Raw genomic sequence first — 8,405 nt, forward strand, 5'->3', positions numbered from 1 at the left:
ATTTTCAATTACCGGGAGAAAACTACATTTTTACTTTAGAAACGATTCTCAAAATAAAAGAATTCAGATAGAAAGAATTGATATTTCTTTATCAGTCTGCCCATCCGCCCTCCTTCTCCAGCAAGCATCAGTAGGAATTTAGTGTACAAGCCCTGTTGTGATATAGCTTCCTGGGTACCACTAGCCAGTTCAGAATTAGCTACCTACAAATGAACTATTCTAGTTTTAACATGAGACATTTATTTATATGTATCTGGTTTTTAAATAATTTATTTATGATTGTTTGCAAGGATACAACCGTTTCCTGTGACTGGAGATTTGAAATAGCAAACCTTGGAAATGCAAAGACCCCAAAAGCTAATGTTTTGTAATTCACAGCACATCTGACACTCATATGAAATCGTTTGCCTTGCTGATGACTGGACTGGCCTCAATCTGCTCAATTAAAGATTTCAAGGATTGCACTAAGTTTGGGAGAAACAGGTTTCCAGGCAGCTGCTGTGTCGTAGCGTTAACATCAACGACACGCTACAGTTCAATCCTTTTTTTTTATCACCAAAAGATACGAAGAGGATTTTTTGGTAGGTAAAGTTTGAGATCTTATGTTTTAAAAAGCTTTCAACGCCAGCTCAATTTATCTTCTGACAAGTGACAGAAAGGAGCCGTGTCAGGTCCAAAAATATCCCGTAGGAATTTCGGAATGCGGCCAAGCCCCCATGCAATGAAAAGAAGCAAAAAAAAAGAAAAGAAAAAAGGTTAAGCTATTTCTTTTCAGGTAGTCTTTAAAGCAACATCCCTTATTGTCCTGAGGCATTTCACCGGGCCTGTTTCACTAGCTGACTAGCTGTTGGTTAAGCGTAGTGCGTTAGCGTGGGCCAAGGTAGACTAAACGCAAGCTGGTGGGATTGCTCTTCACCACCGCCAGGTTTCTTGGGGCGAGATACGAGCAGAGATAATAAACTTTTCCTGCAGAGTGACTCAACTTAAAAATAACCTCTGCAAGAAGCCCATTCCTACCGACCTAATTTGGGGAAAACCAATATCATAATTAGTGATCTCAGAAAGATCGTAATGTGAAATCCGAAGCTTACCCCAGCCATTTTTATAATTAAGGCACCACTACAATGCCAAGGGGCAAATTCTCTTTCTTTGCTGCTCTGACAGTAGTGTATTAGGTTACGTGGTCCTTTCAGGCTGTCACGAACAGGTAGGCTATCAGCCAACCGGTCTGTGACACAAAGACCGATTTCCAAAGCGGACCATCAACAAAGCCGAGCATCTTGCTCAAATATGTTTGTCTGCGAACTCCTGGGGCTGCGATTACCTCACCTCTAAATTATTGTTGTCTATCCACTAACTGTCAGCAATTCAAAGGATTAAATAGTGCGTGTGTATATATGTTTATATTTTTACATACAGTATATGTTATATGTATGTTATATGTATGTTTATATTTAACATATAAATCTTTTTATGATCTTATGTTTGTTCACAACAAGGGAATGTAAATAAATTTTCTGCGTTTTTCCTGAACAGTGCACTGCAGCTATGTATATATTTATGTGTGTGTGTGTATGTGTGTGCGTGTGCGTGTGGGTGGGTGGGTTATGATCATATGCCGGGTTAGGGTGGAGGTTGTCATTGTTGGGATTATATATATATCAATATGTGTGTATATAAATATATATAAATATATATACGAAAGCCAAACAAACAAACACATATGAACAAACAAACAAATATGCATTGGAACTGTAAATGTAAAATGTACCAAGTTTCCAAAAATGGATGGATATATAGACGGATGGATGGCCTCCACAACAAATTATTGGTCTGATAACCTGCAAGAAGTGAAACAGCAGACTCCCGAGGCCTGTGCCCGCGTTTGCTCATCTCTGTCATTGCTAGAGTGAGCTGTTTGGGAAAAAAGCTGGAAATTAATTAACGCAGTCTTGTTGCACACAAAGATAAAATCATGAAAAGATTTCTATGTAAGATATAAAATTCAAACAAATACATGTCTGGGTGTTGAGAATTCTCCAAAATATCCTCTGGCTATTTGCTGCTGAGACCTTTTAAAGCTTAATGTTTCGCAAGTTTGGGTTTGACCCATTTTTTTGCCTAGAAGTATATATGTTAGTATTTTTGACATTTCATAACAAAGTAAAATCGTAAACAAAAATCACATTTCTCCATCACCACAGACATATATGCATGAAAACACCACAGCTATAACATAACACTTATTATCATAACTACCGATAGTTTATCGTTTTTGTTTTTATTCTTATAAATTCTTTTTTTAAATTGTTTTTGTTTCTATTATGGGCCCGCAAAAGTTAATCATTTAGTAGGCGATATTGATATTTAAAAAACACAGTTTCTGTAGAATATTGTAATCCTGTTTCAATATTATATGCATTAAGATATTTAAGAGCGTCTGAGGAGCCTTAAGGAAGCCCCAGTTGGCCAGTAATGTCTGGGGGGGGGGGGGGGGGGGGCGGTCATGTGTTGGCTTCCCCTCGACCTTACTTCTGCTGTCACACACAATTAAAAGCGGCCTGCGTGTGCACGTCCCATTTGATGAATATGCATGTGACCTCTTTTTTATGTATTTTGCTTTTCTTGGTGGCTGCCCACTCCACCGGCCCCGGGGCCCTGAGCTGCGCCTCTCAATGACAACAGCTTGCATGCTAGGCAGCGCCTTTGTGCCGTGAAAAAGTAGACCTCCACAACCCCCCCACCCCCACCCCAACCTTTAACAATCCTCAACTAAAACAGGGACCATGAGCAAGGCAATTTGGCCCTAAAGACCTGAAGAGCAGCCATTTTTGAAAGCGTTACAGACTTTGATCAATAGCAAACGAAGGGCCATCCAAATACTTGGTATTAGTCATCTGTTGGGAAATTCCTCTATATATACATTTATGTTTCTCTTTTGTTGTTTTTACTTTGATCCACGCTTGTGTTTAATTGGCACGGAGGAAATTCGCCTTTGTTTAATTTTTTATCTAACTTTCTTTTTAGCTATTCAGTCTTTTGTTTTATGATTGCAACCCAGCCTTTCATAAACTGCTATAAAAAACCGAATCGCATCTCTGGCAGACTGATTACCAGTATGGATCCCTGTCACGACACAGCTACACATCGCCGCGTAGCTTCACCGCATCATCGTCTGCTGCCGCGCGCGCGCGCTATCGGCTTTCTAAATTATATTCATTGCCGTAAGACGCATTGAAGCGACTGCCAAGGTCAGCCCGGGTTTCTTAATTAATAGCAAAGGCAAAACAATTTGAATAATGAGTCGGGCGCCCGGACAACATGCGGCGTATTGTTATAAATTAATTATTCGAGGTTGTATGAGTGCGCGCTTTGGCCGGGGGAAGGGTCCAATGGCTGCGGGGCGAATAACGTCAGGCCTGCTCCTAACTTACTGTCGCCGGGCAACATCCGGAAAAGTAAAATGAAAATGAACATCAGCATGGAAGTGGGGCGGATCTGCGGAGGGACGTATCCCGCTTAGGTGTGTCACAGCTGGGTGGCAGGGCACTCAACCTGAACTGCCGCATTGAAATTTGCAGTCGTATTAGCAAATCATAAACTTCATACAAATCACTGGATGAGAACCTCTGGGAAGCCAAACAAACAAATGTGAACAAAAAAACAAATGTGCATTAAACGAGCAGTGAACTGTAAAGGTGAAATATGTACACGTTTTCTTATTTCTTAGTTTTTTTTGTAGCAAGTACACTGTTGCACTTCGAGCAATATGACAAAATCACATTCTTTACAAAAAACAAATCTGAAAATAAGAATAAATAAAGAGGAAAGTGAGTATATTTCATAATACTAGGGAGAAATAATGGCAACACAAGAAAACTATACGATTTACTCTGGTGACATCCAATCTAATGGAATTTAAATCTAATGGGATTTAATTTTGAACAAATTTTTTGCAACTAAATCATGCAGGGACAATTGTTCAAAAAAACTGAAGACTAGACCCTCAGGTCATATTGTTTAGTAATAAAAATAAACAGCTACAACCAAGACTTTTACTACTTTTTAACTAAAGGTTAAAAAACTAATCATTATTTAAGCAATATTGGATACAATCTCTGAATGATTAATACATTTTTTTAGTTAATTAGTATCAATAAATATCACCAGCTTCATAAATTGACAGAATTTATAACTGCAAGTGTGAAGAGGTTTTAATTATATCTGGAGGTGTTGGACTTCCGTATAACCGGGCCTACTCCTCCAAGCCACGTGAATAATGAATGCCAGTTTCAAACAAACAAATAAACACATTGTAACCTGCTGTTCCATTCATGGTCATATAATACTGAGACTGCAGATCTCCACTGGGCAGGGAAACCCCTCACTTCAGTCAAAGAACCAAATCTGTACTACAAATTTCATTTCAAAATGCAAACCAAAGTTGGCACCATTCACCCGAGCAGCAGAAACAACTGACACATTCAGAGAAGCTGTTATTCTCTGTTTTTAATTAATCATCAGGTGCTGCTGGCTTATTCAGACCAAGTGTCTTGGAGGTTCTCACCTCCCATTTTATCTGCGATAACATAAAAGCAAAAACAAACAAGCTTCCAGCTAACGACTGAAGACAATAATATGAGTAACAAAGCTGTGTTGACAAGAAGAACACTGATAGGCAGATACTTTGAATAAAACACGAGACTCTTGAACTTCCATCGCTGCAAAGTAATTGCATGTGGGAATCTCCTTGAAGCAGAGTATAAGGTTTGAGGAGGGTTACAAGAGCATTTTTTCAACAGCACCAGCATGCATTGGACAAGCCAGGTCCTGGCGATCCCGCTGATGACCTAGGAGACCTCAAGGCCATCAAGACCCTCCCTCAGCAGAGATGGCGGCAATCCATTCTGACTTAATAACCTTGGGTAATTGCAGACTCTGCGACAAGACCATTATTCATGGAGATATCCAATAAACTATATGGGCCCACCAAATCTTGATCCATAAGATTGATTTTAATCTCTATAAATTAAGGAGGGTCTTCAATCAAACCACCACAGTGTTTGTCCTTAAAGTTGATTAATACCAAGTTTTACTATTTTACCCTTTTAGTTTGCATGGAGATGGGCAAGAAATTGTTTTTGTGAAAATGTTGAAAGAGTGAGCTTAAAACGAAAGTGAAATTTTGATGATCACAGCCAACTCCGGTTTCCCCCCACAGTCCAAAAACATGCTGAGGCTAACTGGAGTTGGTAAATTGCCCATAGGTGTGTATGCGTGAGTGAATGGTGTGTGAGTGTGCCCTGCGATGGGCTGGCCCTCCATCCTGGGTTGTTCCCTGCCTCGTGCCCATTGCTTCCGGGATAGGCTCCGGACCGCCCGCGACCCAGTAGGATAAGCAGTTTGGAAAATGGATGGATGGATGGATCACAGCCATTAGAGACTCTGCTTGATCTCGGACAGAATACGTTTCTCAGGCTTAACATGTGTACGGCTCAGTTCAAGATAATTTAAAGCAGCCACAAGTGATACGCTATGCTCTGCGTGAAAACTTCATCTCTTCTGCTGCTGGAAGATTTGTTACAGATATAATGTAATGGAATGCATATGGTAATGTTCAGCTCCATGCAGGAGAACAATTTATATTTGTTTCTGCGATTAGTTGACTTTGTACTAGATTATTGGGTCTTTCTTGACTACTTTATTCTTTGACTCCAATGTTTTAACAGGAGACAAAATAAATACTCATAACATGCTGCTAGTACATCCATAAACTGTTACATGCAAATGGAAAATTGCTAAATGATTCCCTGCATTGATAACAGGATCGCTAGCATAGGAATGAAAATGTAGCATAAGTTCTTTTGATGTTCAGTACCAGTAAAGCGTTTCATTTCTCATTGTCAAACTCAGTGGAGGCAGTGTCATTATCTGAGGTCGCTTCGGTAATGACAGAGTTGGAAATCTTTAGCAAAATCATGGCAGTCTCAACCAGCAAGGCCATCACAACATTCTCTGAGGACATACCAGTCTGTCAAGATTCCAGCCGATTGAGCAGTCTTTCATTCCTGTCAGACTACAATCCCTTCCAGGGCAAACTCAGTAACTGTTAAGTGGATATCCTGTCCAATCCTCTGAGCCCTCCCTCTGGTGTGGTCAGCCAATCAGTGTCAATGCACTGCGCCTGTGTGCCAATGGCTGATGCTGGGGTTTCATGCTGGGAAATGGTGTCCAGCCCCCACAGCATCATAAGACTCTGTCAGCCCTGCAGTCAAAATAAACCCGGCAGTAAAGGAGTGACAAAGGGTAACAAGTTTTATGAGAAAAGTGATGGAAGCAGAAAAAAAAAAAAACAGCCTACATAAATAAAATTGGATTACGGGAAGTTTAGAGTCTCTGGTCCATAAATATTTCAGACAGCCCAGTAAAACGGCACGATAAAATAACTTATTTAATTGTTTTGAATGATCTACCCTGCAAGACATACAGAGCAAAAGCAGGAATTACAAAAAGAGAGATTTTATTCAGCAAAATATGTTTCCTTATGGAATATGATATTTCGAGTCCAAAAAAGATTATACCAAATGAAACAGAGCACTATAATCGAATAATTCAATCATAAGGACGTAAAAGAATATTCAAACGATATATCTGTTGAAGAATCCCCTTGTCAGATTCAAAATAATCTGACTATGATGAGTAAATACTGTAGAAGCATGTAAAACATGGAAAGAGCCCGTTTAACTTTAAGTCACCCTCTTCTCTAAAGTCCATTATTCAGAAAAAAAGGAAACACACAACATCTCATTCCTCATCTTATTCACTCCAGAGCTCCGATATCAGATGAAGGGGGGGGGGGGGTTCTCGATCTTGGGCGGTGACAGAGGGGGCGCAAAGGAGGAACAGGGGAAGCTGGGTAGTGACCAAGGGACCCACAATCAGCCCCTGGCAGGTGTGTGGAGGACAATGGGCAATATTTCCATTCGAGGCCCCTCCCCACATTCCTCTAGCCTTCTCATTGGCCCACTTTGTCCCTGCCTTCGTTCCCCACGACGTTCGGCGATGGAGCCGTCACTTTGACTTTTAAACGAATGCTGCTTCAGGCTTCTGCGTTGCTTTAGCAGCAGAGGAATGAGGCCGTTCCTCAGTGATTTATAAACATGCATATAAATGCAAGGCTGTAGTTTAAACAGTGATGAAACATTCTTCTGTTGGCCGGACAGCTCCTCTCTGATTTAAATAGATGACATTTACAACACGGAGGCCTATTATTCAGACCTAGTCTGTGTGTACAGACGATATTTCACGTTGCAGTGTAGAGGTGAAGACCGACTGCTCAGCTACTCCATGACATCGTCGCGACTCGACTAGAATGTTCCTTAGTGCTGGGAATTACAGTAGCATGTTTCCTTCATGGTGCATCTGCTCCAGTTAAATTCATTGTTCTGCCAGTTTTCTGATAACTTTTCTGGAATTACAGTATTGTTGATAAATTTCCTGCCTCATCGCTTAGAAAACCCCTGTGGTATTAATTAGCTTTTTACCTTTTTCCATTCATTTTTGCAGGATACCTGCCCCGATGCCAATGATGGTAGAGATACTACCTCACAATAGACCTTTTATATCCAGCCCTTTATCCTCCTTTATTTCTGTATTTCCACAGCATGACATGTAGCTCAGTGTTTGTTACTCACTGTTTGGTTTGTTAAACCAAACTCCCACAGACAGACTACACAGAAATCAATATCTCACTTGGCAGAGTTCGTAGTCCAGATATAGCTCAGTAGATACAAATAAAGCAATTACGTATGGGGCTGTTTTTCCTATTTTGGTCTCCGTGCTTTCTTCTGTAACGTATAAAAAAAAGACGACATGGCATCCAGCCTGAGCATGTTTCCTGACAGAAGAAGAATCGCATTCTGCAGAATTACGTTAAGATGGGTAACTTAATTACACGAGCCGAGAAAGAAAGTAATCGAATCAGATTGCTGAGATGCATCCTGGGAGCAGAGGGCAGAGATCTCTTTTGGCTGAATCTGGCTTAGCTCACAGGAGATTAGCATGTAACGACGCTGCTGGCCAGCAGAGAGGCTAATTGTTCCTGTGCCTCAGACTGATAATGAGGCAGCCTGCGGTTAGCACGCAGCCAAGCAGCATCAATTTAGCGTCTCTGCAGCACTTCACGTAGCCTAGCCAGGGAGCAGCCTTCGCTTTTATGTCTACTGCGTCGCGTCTGAGCTTCTTCAGGAACCTCCTCGTATCTTATTTTGATTTTAATTGCATCATTATTACGCTACGCTGGGATTTTATGTATTCATAAAGGCTGTGATTGCCTGTCGGGTACGAATGCGTATTTAAATTTTTGTCACACCTGGGTTTGGTTTTAACCCAAGGGCAGTGGATGA

The sequence above is a fragment of the Brienomyrus brachyistius genome, chromosome 20 (assembly GCF_023856365.1).
Source record: "Brienomyrus brachyistius isolate T26 chromosome 20, BBRACH_0.4, whole genome shotgun sequence".
Taxonomy (NCBI): domain Eukaryota; kingdom Metazoa; phylum Chordata; class Actinopteri; order Osteoglossiformes; family Mormyridae; genus Brienomyrus; species Brienomyrus brachyistius.